The sequence below is a fragment of the Oryctolagus cuniculus genome, chromosome 15 (genome assembly GCF_964237555.1).
Source record: "Oryctolagus cuniculus chromosome 15, mOryCun1.1, whole genome shotgun sequence".
NCBI lineage: Eukaryota > Metazoa > Chordata > Mammalia > Lagomorpha > Leporidae > Oryctolagus > Oryctolagus cuniculus.
Genome location: NC_091446.1, coordinates 41,982,842 through 41,999,232, shown reverse-complemented (window position 1 = coordinate 41,999,232; position 16,391 = coordinate 41,982,842). Strand labels below are relative to the sequence as shown.

Below are 16,391 nucleotides of genomic sequence, written 5' to 3'. Positions count from 1 at the left end.
CGGCGACGCAGCACACTACTGTTTGGGGCGCCAGATTCTGTCCTGGTTGCTCCTCTTCCAGTCCAGCTCTCTGCTTTGGCCCAGGGAGGCAGTGGAGGATGGCCCAAGTGCTTGGGCCCTGCACCCACTTGGGAGATCAGGAGGAAGCAGCTGGCTCCTGGTTTTGGATCCGTGCGGCGTGGTGCGGCGCGCTGGCCGCATTGCACCGGCTGTAGTGGCCATTTGAGGGGTGAACCAACAGAAGGAAGACCTTTCTCTCTGTCTCTCTCACCGTCTAACCCTGCCTGTCAAAAAAAAAAAAAGTAAATTAATTTCTTGTCACCATGGGCTGAAAATCAGAATTGTAAAATAAAAGATTTGGGAAATACTGTAAAAGCAGAATGATACAGAAAGGAAAGTCTGGAGAAGTTCAGTTATTCAACAAATACTTAATGGGGTGCATATAAAGTATTAAGCACTACATCAAACACTACAATACACCCAGAACCCAAAAGGGATAAAATTCTTATCTTTAAGGAACATTTATAGGAGAAAACCAATAGCTAACATTTGTTGAAGATTATGTGTTCCAAGGATTTTACAGGCAGCATTGAAGATAACATATTCTGAAGATTTTATAAGTAGTAACTGTAGTAACTCAGATAGTTCTTAAAAATCTACTTCAAGTAAGAAACAATTAGTGCCTTTTTTTAAAAGATGTATAATTGAGCCCCCCCCCCAAAAAAAAAAAGAAGAAGAAAGAAAGAAAGGATGACTTTGCTGAAAATCTCAATTTTTGATAAGCAAGACTGCACTGGAGAATAGGCAGTTAAAGTCCAGAACCTGGGTGTTTATGCAACATGTTTTCACAAATATAAGAGACATTACCATTTGTCTGGACTCAAGGTTGTACCACTGACTTACATAGAACAAATTCATAGTGGACAGTAAACCATACTTCTTTATCTACTGTTCCCGGTAGGTATTTATCTATATTTGATCTATAGAAATTACTTAGGGAAGTACATAATTCATTCCATGTATTAAGCTTAATCATTGTCAATCAAATCATTTATTCTTTATGAAGTTCCAAGTTAAAAGGATTCTTTCTATCATGTACTTGAATTAAATGGACCCCATCAAAAGTGGCTGTATTTGCTATGATTATAACAAGATGTGGCTCTTGAACTCATGCAGATATTTAAATCCCAAAATCATAAATTTATGGAGTTACAACTTTGGAAACATAACTCAGATAAGGTGTTTAGAAGATGGGCCCAGTGACAGGTCCTTCTTTCTTTCTTTTTTTTTTTTTTTTTTTTTTTTTTTTTTTTTTTTGACAGGCAGAGTGGACAGTGAGAGAGAGAGACAGAGAGAAAGGTCTTCCTTTGCCGTTGGTTCACCCTCCAATGGCTGCCGCGGCCGGCGCGCTGCGGCCGGCGCACCGCACTGATCCGATGGCAGGAGCCAGGAGCCAGGTGCTTTTCCTGGTCTCCCATGGGGTGCAGGGCCCAAGCACCTGGGCCATCCTCCACTGCACTCCCTGGCCACAGCAGAGAGCTGGCCTGGAAGAGGGGCAACCGGGACAGAATCCGGCGCCCCGACCGGGACTAGAACCCGGTGTGCCGGCGCCGCTAGGGGGAGGATTAGCCTGGTGAGCCGCGGCGCCGGCCAGGTCCTTATTTCAATGTGGGTGTGCCCTCAGTAGGTAGTTATCATGAGAGATCCAATTACAAAACCAAGTCAGGCCCACACGTTCTCTATTTCCTGACTCAGCATGTAATCATTCTTCGGCATACACTCTATTATTTCCATGCTTCAGAGATGAAGACAAGAAAAAGACATTCCAAAGCAAACTAAAGCTCAGAGTATTTATTGCCACCAGAATTATCCTGCAAATGATGCCAAGGGTAGTTCTTTGAACTGAAAGAGACTAATGAGTAAGAAAATATCTGGAGGTAGAAAACTCACTTGTGAGAGTAATTATAGAGACAAATTCAGAGTGCTGTCATATTTTACACTTGTCATTTAAACCATTCATACCTTTAGTACAAAGACTAAAAAACAAGATACCAAAAAATCATGATTATATTATGTTAGATATAGGCAACATAGAAATTATAAAATGGTACAACAAAAATTCTTGCCTTCTTCCTTTCTTTTGTTTCTTTCCTTATCTTTATAATCAATGCTAAGTTGTCACTTCAAAAAAACTCATTATGGTTGGCGCCACGGCTCGATAGGCTAATCCTCCGCCTGTGGCACCAGCACCCTGGGTTCTAGTCCCATTCAGGGCACCAGATTCTGTCCTGGTTGCCCCTCTTCCAGTCCAGCTCTCTGCTGTGGCCCAGGAGTGCAGTGAAGGATAGCCCACGTTCTTGGGCCCTGCACCCACATGGGAGACCAGGAAAAGCACCTGGCTCCTGGCTTTGGATCAGCGCGGTGTGCCGGCTGCAGCGGCCATTGGAGGGTGAATCAATGGTAAAGGAAGACCTTTCTTTCTGTCTCTCTCTCTCACTGTCCACTCTGCCTGTCAAAAAAAAATTTTAAAAAAACTTACTATGGTCAAAGATCTTTTTTGTAAGCCTCGTGGTAATGCCATAGCAAAAACTAGACATTCCAAAATAAATAGGGAAGGAATCAAAACTTACTAGAGAAAATCACTAAACTACTAAGGAAGACTATAAGAGAAGGAAGAGAATGAAAGGAATGACAAAAAGTCACTGTTTCAACTATTGAACTCATTATAGTTCAAAAGCAACCATACATAAACAAATGAGAATGGCTATGTTCTATTAAAATTTATTAAAATTTTATTTGTGGAAATTTGAAGTTTTTCATGTTGTGTGCTATGTTGCTTCTTTAATTTTTTAGCCATTTAAAACTGTAAAAAATATACTTAACCTGCAGGCCAAACAAACGTAGACAGTAGGCTGGATTTGACTCATAGGCTACAGTTTGCCAGCCCCTCATATAGACCCCAATTTTTCATTAAAAGGCAAACAATAGCTATGACTAAGTTGAAATATGTCTACCCAAAGGAGTTTCCAAATTCCCCCTTCCATAAGGATCTGTAAGTATGACTAACTCCTATACCTGTGCATGTGTGTTTATAGGGAGGAGAAAGGAAAAGGAAACCGAAGAAGGAAGAAAAGAAAAACATGGGTTATGGAAGACAAGGAAAGGCAGAAAGTGATAAAATTAAGGATTGCTGAGAAAAGAACCAGCTGAGAAAAGGTGCAGCTTCTGCACCTGTTGTGAAACCATACTTGTATTTTTATTCCTCTTTCTTTACAGAATTTCCTGCAAGATAATTATGAATGCTTCTTATGTATATTAGGAATGTTAGATTACACTAAAATAAAAATGTGTATAGTATAAAAAAGCATCAGGTACAAAAGTTATTAATGTATAAACATATTTTAAAAGCTCAAAGAGTGGCCAGTGCTGCGGCTCACTAGGCTAATCCTTTGCCTGTGGCGCTGGCAACCCTGGGTTCTAGTCCCGGTTGGGGCACTGGATTCTGTCCAAGTTGCTCCTCTTCCAGTCCAGCACTCTGCTGTGGCCCGGGAAGCCAGTAGAGGATGGCCCAAGTCCTTGGGCCCTGCACCCGCATGGGAGACCAGGAGGAAGCACCTGGCTCCTGGCTTGGGATCGGAGTAGCATGCCAACCGTAGCGGCCATTTGGGGAGTGAAGCAACGGAAGGAAGACCTTTCTCTCTCTCTCTCTCTCTCTCTCTCTCTCTCTCTCTCTCACTGTCTAACTCTGCCTGTAAAAAAAAGAAAAAAAAAGTTCAAAGAGAAAATCCTCAATTTTTCTCTATGAGCCCTTGTATTTATCCAGCAAATGAAATGCAATTAATTTCAAAGATAAAATTCCCCACCCCAGATTATCTTATCTTCAGTCTCCAAGGAATAGCACAAAGAGGTACATGTTGATTTTTTTAACCTTAAGCTTAAGGAAAAGTCTAAGGTTGTATTTTTTATATTTATTTATATATATTTGAAATAGAGAGAGAGAGAGAAAGAGTTATCTTCATTTGCTGGTTCACTCCCCCAAATGCCCACAACAGAAGACACTGAGACAAGCTGAAACTAGGAGTCCAAAACTCCATCCAGGTATCTCATATGGGTGGCAGGGACCCAACTACTTGACGTACCTGTTGTGTCCTAGAATGTGCTTTAGCAGAAAGCTGGAATTAGGAGTTAAGCCAGGGCTCAAACTCAGGTACTCTGACACATGATGTCATCCTAGTGGCATCCCAACTACTGTATGCAACACCCATCCTTAAGGTTCTGTTAATGTCTACCAAGTAGACATTATCCATATTGCTATCTTGGATATTTTTAAATGAATATATTCAGACCATTATTTATTCTTTTTACAACTTTACACATCAGGCGAAAGTTCTTAATGCTTTATTTTTGGTGATACTTTAGGCATCCTCCAGCATGTATTAATAGAATGGTCAAAGGACTGCATTCTACTTGTGAATGTGCTACTAACCAGCTATCTGCCTTCTGGACAAATCATCTCATCTAAGTCTGCACTTGATTCACTGAAATAGGTGGTTTAGACATGATGTTTCCAAAGGTAATTTAATTTCCATCCTAAAATATTTTTAATGTCAATACCATTCAAATTAAATCTGAGTTTTCAAGGTGAAATTGTTAAACTGAAACCCTACAGGGAGGGCCTTTTTTTATTTTGTATACTAGAATGCTTCATTTCAAGGGCACGTGTGGGTGCTCCTTGCACATAGCAAAAGAAACATACAAGGGAGTTGAGATGAGATACAGTTAAGCTAATTATTATCTTCTATCCAAAGGAATAATTATCTTATAATCATTGTGAGTTCTTTTACTTTCCTCTTTAAAATTTGCAATGCCCTTCTGGTGAATACTAAGGAATTGTGCATGTTAGATGGCAGTATGAAGAGAGAGAAGAAAGAGGAAGACAAAATTGATATTTTATTTTTTTAAAGATTTATTTATTTGAAAGTCAGAATTACACAGATGAGAGGCAGAGAGAGAGAGAGAGAGGTCTTCCATCCACTGGTTCACTCCTCAATTGGCCACAACGTTCAGAGCTGGGCCGATCCGAAGCCAGAAGCCAGGAGCTTCCTCCAGATCTCCCATGTGGGTGCAGGGGTCCAAGAGCTTGGGCCATCTTCCACTGCTTTCCCAAGCCATAGCAGAGAGCTGGATTGAAGAGGAGCAGCTGGGACTCATATCGGCGCCCATATTAGATGCTGGCACTTCAGGCCAGGGCTTTAACCCGCTGTGCCACTGCACCAGCCCAAGGCAAATATTTGTATCCATGATCTTATCTCACTCTTAAGAATATTACTTATAAATATCGTATTTCCTATTTCCCATGCTTTTTTAATGGTATGGGTAGAGTTAATGTAGTTGGATCTCAGTACTCAAGAGTAAGCAATGAACTTAGGATAGAGTGGAAAGCTCCTTTTGTTTACAAAACTTGTTCTGGAGTCATCAGTTAGACTAGAATGTGGGTATATACGAACCTGTCAATATTGGCTTCATTTGTTCTTAGAAAAAAATACCAGATCGTAAACATGACCCATTCGGTCCTATACATTGTAATCTGTCATTCTGATCAGTCTCATCTTTGGTACTACGTCTTGAAAATTGGAGCACCAGAAGATCTTCATAGACATTTCTCAAGAGAATAAAAGCAAATGACCAATAAACACATGAAAAAAGGATCACTGTCACTAGCAATCAAGGAAAAGCAAATAAAAACCACAATGAGGTTTCATCTCATTCCATTTAGAATGACTATTGTCAAAAAGGCAAAGATAACAAATGCTGGTGAGGATGTGGTGAAAGAGAAACACTTTGGTGAGAATGCAAATCTGTGCAGCCATTATGGAGAACAGTATGAAAGTTCCTCCAAAACAAAAAATAGACCTACCATTTAACCCAGCTGTTCAGTTTCTTGATATATATCCCAAAGACTCGAAATCAGCCTGAAACAGAGATACCTGCATTCCCATATTCATTGCAGCATTATTTACAGCAGTCAAGAAACGGAATCCATCTGGATGACTCTCAATGCATGAATGGATAAAGAAAATACAGTATATACACACAATTCGCAAACATATGTAGCGATAAAAGCAATGCAATATAATTACCTGCAGATAAAAGAATGGATTGAACTGGAGATCATATGTTAAGTGAAATAAGCCAGAAACAAAAAGACAAATATTGTATATGCTCCCTCATATGTAGCAGTTAAAGAAAAAGATGAAAAGGCTGTTTGCTTGGCTTGATAAGTTTATTCTCTGTATATTTGTGGGGTATTACACTGTACCTCATAAAAAATACAATATTCCATGTTAGCGCTACATTTAAATAATAAAATGATTTATGTATAAAAAATAAATTTGGAACTTCATTCTTTTTCTTCATCTTTCAGTCCTGAAATTACCTTTTCCTGCCGTGGTGGGGCTTCAATTATGTTATATCTTCTGCCTAGCATATTTGACATCAAATTAACTTTGTCAAAATCTGTGTTTCTAAGACTTGTCAAATATTTCAGGGATATCCTGCTCATCTGATGTGTATGTCATCTACTCCAAGGTAAAATTTCCAAACTAGGTTGCAAATTATCATTATTCTTTTCTTTAGTAGCATATAACACTGTGAAGTCATGCTTAACTAAGTATAGCTTTTTGCAGTGTTTTTGAGAATAAAGCAATATGCTTAAAAGAGAAGTTTAGGCTGGCACCGCAGCTCACTAGGCTACTCCTCTGCTGCAGCGCCGGCACCCCGGGTTCTAGTCCTGGTTGGGGTGCCGGATTCTGTCCCGGTTGCCCCTCTTCCAGTCCAGCTCCCTGCTGTGGCCCGGGAGGGCAGTGGAGGATGGCCCAAGTCCTTGGGCCCTGTACCCGCATGGGAGACCAGGAGGAAGCACTTGACTCCTGGCTTCGGATCGGCACAGCGCGCCAGCAGTAGCAGCCATTTGGGGGGTAAACCACCGGAAAAGGAAGACCTCTCTCTCTCTCTCTAACTCTGCCTGTCAAAAAATAAAAAAATAAATAAATAAATAAAATAAAAAATTAAATTAAATTAAATTAAAGAGAAGTTTAAGCCACCATTAGTTCTGATCTGGGTCCCTGCCTTTGCCCTGCATTTATGCTGCCCATCTGTCGCTCCCCCTCTTCGTGGAGGAACGACACAGGACCCTGCGCTGTTCTTTTGTCTGCTCGGCCCTCCCCGGGTTTGCTGCTGGTTCTTCCCGGGTTGGCTACTGTCCCTTCCACCTCCGTGGAAGGGCGGTTCCCCCTAGCCACTTTCCCCACTTCCGCAGGAGAGTGGCACACTGCCGGCCGGCTCTCTTGGGGGCTGCGCAGGTGTTCCTTCAGATAGATGTTCCCCTTAGATGTTCCTCGTGCATGTTGTCTCTCTCCTCCTTTATAGTCCTCTTCCACCAATCCCAACTCTGCTACCCACACGCTGAGTACGCTGCTCTCCTCCAATCAGGAGCAGGTCCTACAGTTTATTGGTTGAACTGGAGGCAGCTGTGTAGAAGCTGTTTCCCTTCTCAGCGCCATATTGTGGGAGAGCAGATGCATAGAATAAGTCTTAATTCCAGTAACTTAGTCTAGTCCGAGTTGCCCCCAGTTGCTCCCCACACCCATCTAATCGACCTTTCTCACAGTAGTCAGAGGAAGCTATTAACAGGATAAATCAATTATCATCATTTCACTCATTCCTTAAAACTGCCATACTTGATCTTTATTTTTTAGTAATTTGGCCTACTTTCATGTCCTCAAATCCCAATTGTTTCCTAAGTTAAGAGTTCTAACATCTATTTCCTGAAATAATTTACTTACATCCTTCACCCAGCTACTATCTTCAGTTCTTATTTTTAAACACCACTTCTTAAATCATTCTGTGAACAGGTTTGATCTTTTTGTTACAATTTCACTCCTCTTTGTTCCTCTACTCATCACATTGCCTTGTATAAACATTTGTGTGCTAGCCTGCTAAACATCTGTCATAAGCCACTACATTTTGAACTGTATGAGAAGAGGAAACATAGCTATTTTGGAATGATGTCTGGAAAATAGCAGGCTCCTAATAAACTAATCAATGAATGGGAAAATGTATGGTTTGATAAAACTATTGGCAGCAGGTATTAACCTATGGGCATATTCATGTAGTCACAGAAAGGTAGTTGGGCTAATTCTGTGACATATATGTATTCTTTAATTGATAGTGGATTTATGATAAGTAAACTACACTTAAAATATCTTCATAATAATGTCAAGGCATTATTTGTCTTTTACCACTCTCATTTTCTCATTAGGGTACAGTGGGGTTTTCCATGAGCCTACGAGACATGTGATATGTTAATAGATTGAATGCAGACACAAATAGAAAAATCCAGATGCTTTCTGTTAAACCCTTCATTAAAGAGATTTGCAAAACTGTAAGATGTCATTTGTCTCACTAATTATTTTCTATACATTTAAAGAGACAACTCACAGAAGCAAAAGCTTTTGTTGGATTCAGTAATTTTGAGAGTATGAATAGCCTCTAAGTCAAAAGTTTGGGAATAACTGAATTAGAAAAGTGAATCCTCAGATGGATTTTTGATAGGTGAATTTTCCTGGAGCATATCTTCAAACCACAAGTTAATTGCCATTTTATCTTAAACTAAACTTTAATCTCGTGTCATAAGAAAAACTAACATTGACTGTAGCGTCTTCCAAATAGCTTCATGAATCACTATTCAAGATTACTTCAGATGAGAAATTAAGGAGGCCAAGAGACCAACTCGTGGGTAATGAGGAATCACCATATACCCAAGAGAAACCTGTCAGAGAACCATTCCAAGACAAAAGAATCTATGTTTTGACTAATTCCACTGTTTAGGCCCTAATTTATCTAAAACATGAGTTTGGAGCTAAGGATCGTTATTTTCTTAGACACCTTTGATTTTTCTTTCCTCATCCCTGATGTAACATGCTGCTTGGCTTTCTGGAGCAAGAATATGGAGTGCAGATGGACAGCAGGAAGCAAAATTAGAAGTTTTAAGAAATTTAAGTTACAATTTGCCAATTCAAATTAGGAAAATACATAGAAGAGAGGCCGGCGCCGTGGCTCACTTGGTTAATCCTCCGCATGCAGCACCAGCATCCCATATGGGCGCCAGGTTCTAGTCCCAGCTGTCCCTCTTCCAGTCCAGCTCTCTGCTGTGGCCTGGGAGGGCAGTGGAGGATGGCCCAAGTGCTTGGGCCCCTGCACCCACATGGGAGACCAGGAAGAAGCACCTGGCTCCTGGCTTCGGATAGGTGCAGCACCGGTCGTGGCAGCCGTTTGGAGAGTGAACCAATGGAAGGAAGACCTTTCTCTCTGTCTCTCTCTCTCTCACTGTCTATCACTCTACCTGTCAAATAAAAGAAAAAAAAGAAAGATAAGTCAAGTGCTTGGCTTTTATAAAAAAAGAAAGAAAATACATAGAAGAAAGATAAGATTTGAGTATCAGAAATGAATTTACTAAGACAAGGTTATCCAAGGATTAAGAAAAAATCTGGCAGAATTTTTATTACATGAAAATACCTATCTAAAATGGCCACAAACGTTGCAATAAAATGTTTGAAAAATTCCCTTCTTATTAAGCATATTTATATATAACTACATATATTCAGTTCTGCCTTCAAGACAGTCCTTAATCTCAGTGTTCAAAAATAGTATTTTCTCTATGGGTTCAATCAGGATTACTTTCTTTCTAGGCATTATAACATGTTATTCTATCCTTATCCTTAACTACTTTTCTGGGATAATACATGAGTATATTTGATTACTTTTAGTGAACTGGAAGATAATTTTTGTTTATGTTATTAGAAAGTTCAAAGTTTACTAAAATATCAATTATTTTGTTTTATTTTCTTTAATACACTTGGAAAAATTCATGCATATGTTAATTTATTAACCCAATAATTACTTCTAGGTTTTCAATAATGAGATCACTTTTTCTCAAACTCTGTTTCCCTCTGTGTACAAATACTTGAAGAATGGGACGCTCTACTTCTGTCCTTTTGATAGTTACTTCCTCTTTTTGATAAAAGTAAAAAAATATATATGAGTTTCCTGATGGCTAGAAATATATGTTCCCAAGGATCCTGGGATAAAAACATTCCTTCAGTGTTCAATATAGATCAGCCTTTTGATTCCTTGTTTATTTTCTCTTAGTATTGATGCTATATTGAAGTAGTTCACCCAGTAAAAGATATAGAGCAGGACACGTCTGGAGAAGGGGAGATACAAATAAGGGGTGATATTAGAGGTAATGATGGTCAGGGAAGCAATCCATCTAAACCAGGAAATGTTTCCTGTTCTACTATTTTCTTCATTCCAGTTAACTGTGTCCCACCCAAAACTTGAAGTTTTTAGACCAATTTAAATCAGGGTGGATCTGATAAAATCAACTATTATTGAAAGGTAAGGATAAATGAGAGTGGATCTAATAAAGTCTATTATTGTTAAGAGTAACTAAGGATCAGCCCTTGCCCTGACTGTTGATGAACAACTTAATACGTTATCCCTCTTAGTATTTTTTTGTTTGTTCTACTTAATACTTTTGGTTGAATACTGTAATCAATACACAGTTATTCTCAAGTGTTGAAACTTAACTGAAAAGTGATGGCTGTTAAATATAAGAGTGGGAATAAGAGAGGGAAGAGATGTGCAATTTGGGACATGCTCAAGCTGACTTACCTCAAACGGTAGAGTTAGAAACATACCAGGGGATTCCAATTCAATCCCATCAAGGTGGCATGTACCAATGCCATCTCACTAGTCCCGGTGATCAATTTCTGTTCACAATTGATCATAATGATAGGACCAAGAGCCAAAGGGAGCACATAAACAAGACTAGTGTCTGCAAATACTAGCTGATAGAATAAAAAATGGAGAGAACGATCCAACATGGGAAGCGAGATACTCAGCAGACTCATAGAATGGTGGATGTCCTAAACAGCACTCTGGCCTCAGAATCAGCCCTTAAGGCATGCGGATCTGGCTGAAGAGCCCATGAGAGTATTTTAGGCATGGAAAGCCAAAACAATCTGGCAAAAAAAAAAAAAAAAAAAAAAAAAAAAAAACAAACCTACATGAAAGATCTCCGTGAGTGAGATCCCAGTGGAAAGAACAGGTCATCAAAGAAGGAGGTACCTTTCTCTGAAGGGAGGAGAGAACTTCCACTTTGACTACAACCTTGTCTAAATATGATCAGAGTTGGTGAACTCAAAAGGCTTCCATACCTTGGCAACTCATGACAAGAGCCTAGGGTGATTACTGAGGCCATAAACAAGAGTGTCAATTTGTTAAGTCAGCAACAGGAGTCACTGTGCACTTACTCCTCATGTAGGATCTCTGTCCTTAATGTGCTGTACATTGAGATTTAATGCTATAACTAGTACTGAAACAGTATTTTTCACTTTGTGTTTCTATGTGGGTGCAAACTGTTGAAATCTTTACTTAATATATGCTAAACTGATCTTCTGTATATAAAGAGAATTGAAAATGAATCTTGATGTGAATGGAAGGGGGGAGGGAGAGGGAAAGGGGAGGGTTGCAGGTGGGAGGGAAGTTATGGGGGTGGAAGCCATTGTAATCCATAAGCTGTACTTTGGAAATTTATATTCATTAAATAAAATTTAAAAAAATAAAGAGTAACTAAGGATAACTAATGGGATTAATATTTTCAGAACTATTTTTTTTATCAAGTACAGACTTTTAGCACAATTATCACACCCTTTAAAGGGGAACGGTAACTGTGAGAATAGGGAATAGGGACATAGTTAGAGGAAGATAGTTCAGCCTGTTTTTCAGTACTGAGCAGAGGCCCCCAAATAGAATTAACTGTGGATCATAGTTATTTAGTAGCCTTTAAAGAGACATCTGCCATTCATCTTTCCTTATCTTTGCAAGTGGTTTTGTGTACTGCTGAGACAAATCAAAATGATGTCATCCTTTAGGGAGAATTTGTTCTGGCTTAAGGGAAAAAGACTTCAATGTGTTTGAATTTTGAACTTTATAGCTGTGAATACAACAGCTTTCGTTACTTCAGAATCCCTTGTAGTTTTAGAGTACATGTAAGGTTGACTAGATCAATAAATGCTGTGTGGTATAATCTCAAAAGGTTCAGGTATTGGAAGAACCTTAGTTAAACTAAGCTTTCATTTACTCACATTTATAAATATATCATAAACGTAGTTTCAGCTATAAATAAATTTTAAGTTTTTAACTTTTAGCCAAACTAAGTAAAACTAGAAATAACTATTGCCATGAAAACTTTGCAGGTATAATGTCTTGGTATAAATGGAATTTTTCCCAAGATGCCAAACCAGATGACTATGCACTTGTAAACTTTGACAAATAGGTGATATAATTTGATTAAATAATCAATTTAGCTTTACCTACCTTTGACTTTATTTCTTAAATAATATGTGTTTTAAGAAAGTATGTTTAAATAAGATATATTTTATTTGTTTTATTTTTATTTGCTTAAATAACATTACATGATTAGAGCATGATTAACTTTGGAGCTGTATTTGACATGACTAACCTCTAGTCTTCCAACACATTACATTGATCTACATAAGAAGTAAATGTGGAGTTTTCTAATGTTCCCTGAGGACATTTAAGCTTCAGTGTGATCTTCAGTATTTAAAGAAAAGAAAGTTAAGATTCTGTTATGGGGGCCATCTCTGAGGAGTAGTAGGCTAAGCTGCCTGCAGTACCGGAATCCCATATGGGCACCAGTTTGCATCACGGCTGCTCATCTTCAGATCCACCTATCTGTTGTGGCGTGGGAAAGCAGTGGAATGGCCCAAGTCTTTGGGCACCTGCACCCATGTGGGAGACCCAGAAGAAGCTCCTGGCTCCTGATTTCGGATTGGCCCAGCTCTGGCCATTGTGGCCATTTGGGGAGTGAACCAGCAGATGGAAGACATTTCTCTATGTCTCTCTTCTGTAACTTGCCTCTCAAATAAAAAAAAATCTTAAAAAAAATAGATTCTATTATGGACACTAATTTCTGAATTTTCTACTTTTATTTCATTGTCATTTCTTTGTGATACTTTCTGGAGAAAGAATTTAATTCTTGGATTTTATTTTTTAAGATATTTGATTTATTTGAAAGACAGAGTTACAGAGAAAGGTAGAGACAGAGAGAGAGAGGTCTTCCATCTGCTGGTTTACTCCCCAGATGGCCTCAATGGCTGGAGCTGCACCGATCCGAAGCCAGGAGCGAGGAGCTTTTTCTGAGTCTCCCACGTGGGTGCAGGGGCCCAAGGATTTGGGCCATCTTCTGCTATCCCAGACCATAGCAGAGAGCTGGATCAGAAGAGCAGCCGGGACTAGAACCAGTACCCATATGGGATGCTGGCAGCTTCAGGCCAGGGCTTTAACTTGTGCCACAGAGCTGGCCCCTAATTCATGAATTTTTAAAGAATAAATATCTCACTAAATGTTTGCTCTCCAGTTGTTTATTGAGCATTCCATTGTTTCCAGTGGAATATTTCAGAAAGAAAATTCACCAATCTTCAAGAATTTTGCCAAATATCCTTGTTATATTACATAGCAACACTTGGTTTTCCTCAATATTTCTTTGGTTTTGGGATGATTGCAAGGTTTTGATTTTATCAGAATTTCCAACCATGTTTTTAACCAACTAATTTAAGATCCACAAGATCCACAATTCTCCTCAATGTTGAACATTTGCCTTAGCTTCTGTGGTTTTAGAAATCTAAAACACACATCCAAATACTTATTTGTGTGACACTTGGTCATAAGAAGAAGTAAGGTAGAAAGAAACAGAATTTGGAGATTGCTTTCTGACTTACTTTCCCTTGGAAAACTTCTTAGGAATGATGAGCTAACAAGTGAACTCTTTACATATGTAAGGTTTATAGCATCATGAAATCACCCATGATTCCTAGTTTTCTAAGCTAATATTGTGAAAAATATGTTATCAAAGAGGACTTTAATAGAATGAAGTTCCTAAGTCCACTCATCCATTTCCACTTGCAACCAAGAGAACACATTTAGGAAAAAAACAAAAATTTTGGCATGACTAAATAGCAATTGAAGCTATAAAATGTTACTGTTTGATTTTTTAATTAGAGCCAAGTTATATCACAAAAAGTATTTAAGGCCACACCAATTTTATTTATAAATACTTGACTTACAACTACAAAGTGAATGAAGTCATTACTTTATAATTGGTGACTGATACAGACTGACTTGTTTCTCCCAAAATTAAAATATTGGAGTTCTATCTCAATACCTCAGAATATGACTGCATTTGGATTTAGATACTTGAAAGTGGTAATCAAGTTAAATGTAGTCATTTGGATGAGTTCTAATCCAATATGACACATGCTTACCGGAAGAAGAAATTTGGACACTGAAGATATAGAAAGAAGACCATGTAAAGATACAGGGAAAATAATAATAACAGTCTATAAGTCATGGAGAGAAACCTTAAGAAGCAATTAATCCTGCCAACATCTTGACTTCTGGCCCCTAGAACTATGGGAAATTACATGTCTATTAACTCATCCAGTCTACAGGACTTTGTCATGATATGCCTGATCAATGAATACAGTGACTTTCAATGAGTGCTAAGAGAGAACTCCACTGTAGAACAGAAAGAGAGCTATGTACATGATCAGAAGCACTGCTTTTATTTCTTCCAATCATGGGCATGGACTTAGCTAAGTGAAACTACCTTAGTTTTCTTATTTGTAAACCAGACATGATACCTATTGGGTATGTTACAGATTGGCTCTAAATTATATACACAATGATGCACTAAAAATATAGGTAATACACAAAGTATTGTCTAGAGCTAACTTGGTTTATTCTAATTTCTGTATCATCATCATCTGAGGTTTAAGTGGTAATTAGTCTTATAACATGTATGTATCATATGTTTGTTCATCTAAAGCTTTTTAATCCAAATAAAAATGGAGTTTGCAAAGTGAAAAAAAAAATATTCTTGAATTTGCTTGACTTACTCTCATTATCTCATGATACAGCCAAAGACAACTTTGTTCTTGCATTTCTGACGAAGATGAAGATACTTAAAAAGAGTGTGTAAAATGGAGTTAAGTGATGTTTATTTTGATGCAAAACTTTTTGAAATTCAGGAATTTTAGGGTATTCAAAAAGTTAATGGAGGGGCCAGCATTGTGGTGTAGCTGATAATGCCACTGCTAAGATGACAGCATCCCACACGGGTGCTGGGTCAAGTCCTGGCTGCTGCACCTCCAATCCAGCTCCTACTAAAGGCCTGGGAAAAGTAGCAAAAGGTGGTCAAGTGTTTGGGCCCCTACTACCCATGTGGGAGAGTTGGACAAACCTCCTGGCTCCTTGCTCCTGGCTTCTGACTCAGCCCTGACCATTACAGACATCTGGGAAGTGAACCAGTGGATGGAAGATATTCTCTCTCTCTCTCTCTCTCTCTCTCTCTCTGTGTGTGTGTGTGTGTATGTGTGTGTGTGTGTGTTTCCCTCTCTCTCTGTAACTCCGACTTTCAAATAAATAAATCAATCCTTTTTTCTTTTTGACAGGCAGAGTTGGACAGTGAGAGAGAGAGACAGAGAGAAAGGTCTTCCTTCCATTGGTTCAACCCCCAAATGGCCTCTACGGCTGGCATGCTGCCGCCAGCGCACTGCGCTGATCTGAAGCCAGGAGCCAGGTGCTTCCTCCTGGTCTCCCATGGGGTGCAGGGCCCAAGCACTTGGGCCATCCTCCGCTGCACTCCCGGGCCACAGCAGAGAGCTGGCTGGAAGGGGAGCACCTGGGACAGAATCCGGCATCCCAACCGGGACTAGAACCCGGGGTGCCGGCACCGCAGGCAGAGGATTAGCCAAGTGAGCCGCGGCGCCGGCCTATCAATCCTTTTTTAAAAAGTTAATGGAAATGTTTATTATGAGAAAACAGTATGGATTTTAAAAAGTTTAACATCAAAATAAACTTATCTTTTAATTCCATTTTTTCCATTAATTTTTGAGGTACCCTCATAGTTGGATGTTGATTGGGGCCTTATATTCTGCCTGTGAATTCTTAGCCAGAATATACAAGAATTTTCTCTCCCCATAATTCCATCCAAACACCTCTGCCTCTTGGACAAAGCCTCCTCACCTTCCTTCCTTGACTTTCACTTGCCTTTTTTATGTTAGACTCCTTCAAAAGTATTCTTACTTGAGTGGGGTGAGGAGTGAGGTAAAGGCACACCTGTGAAAAATTGTGTTGAAACATATTGACTCTAAGGGTGAGATCGACATCCTTATCCCTAGACTTAAGGGATCAATTCAGGACAAATTGGCCAAGCAGGAGAATAACCAGAAACCCAGAATGTTCTT

General features: G+C 39.2%; 1 protein-coding gene across 2 annotated transcripts in view; it reads left to right on the top strand.

Moving 5' to 3' along the window:
- Positions 1 to 16,391, top strand: part of LIPF (lipase F, gastric type) — a 59,573-nt gene that overhangs the window by 12,815 nt on the left and 30,367 nt on the right. For both annotated transcript variants that reach the window (XM_070057645.1, XM_070057644.1), the window contains exons 5-6: positions 3,096 to 3,216; positions 4,420 to 4,573. The gene's annotated coding sequence lies outside the window, so the exon portion shown is untranslated. The remainder of the gene's footprint in view (positions 1 to 3,095; positions 3,217 to 4,419; positions 4,574 to 16,391) is intronic.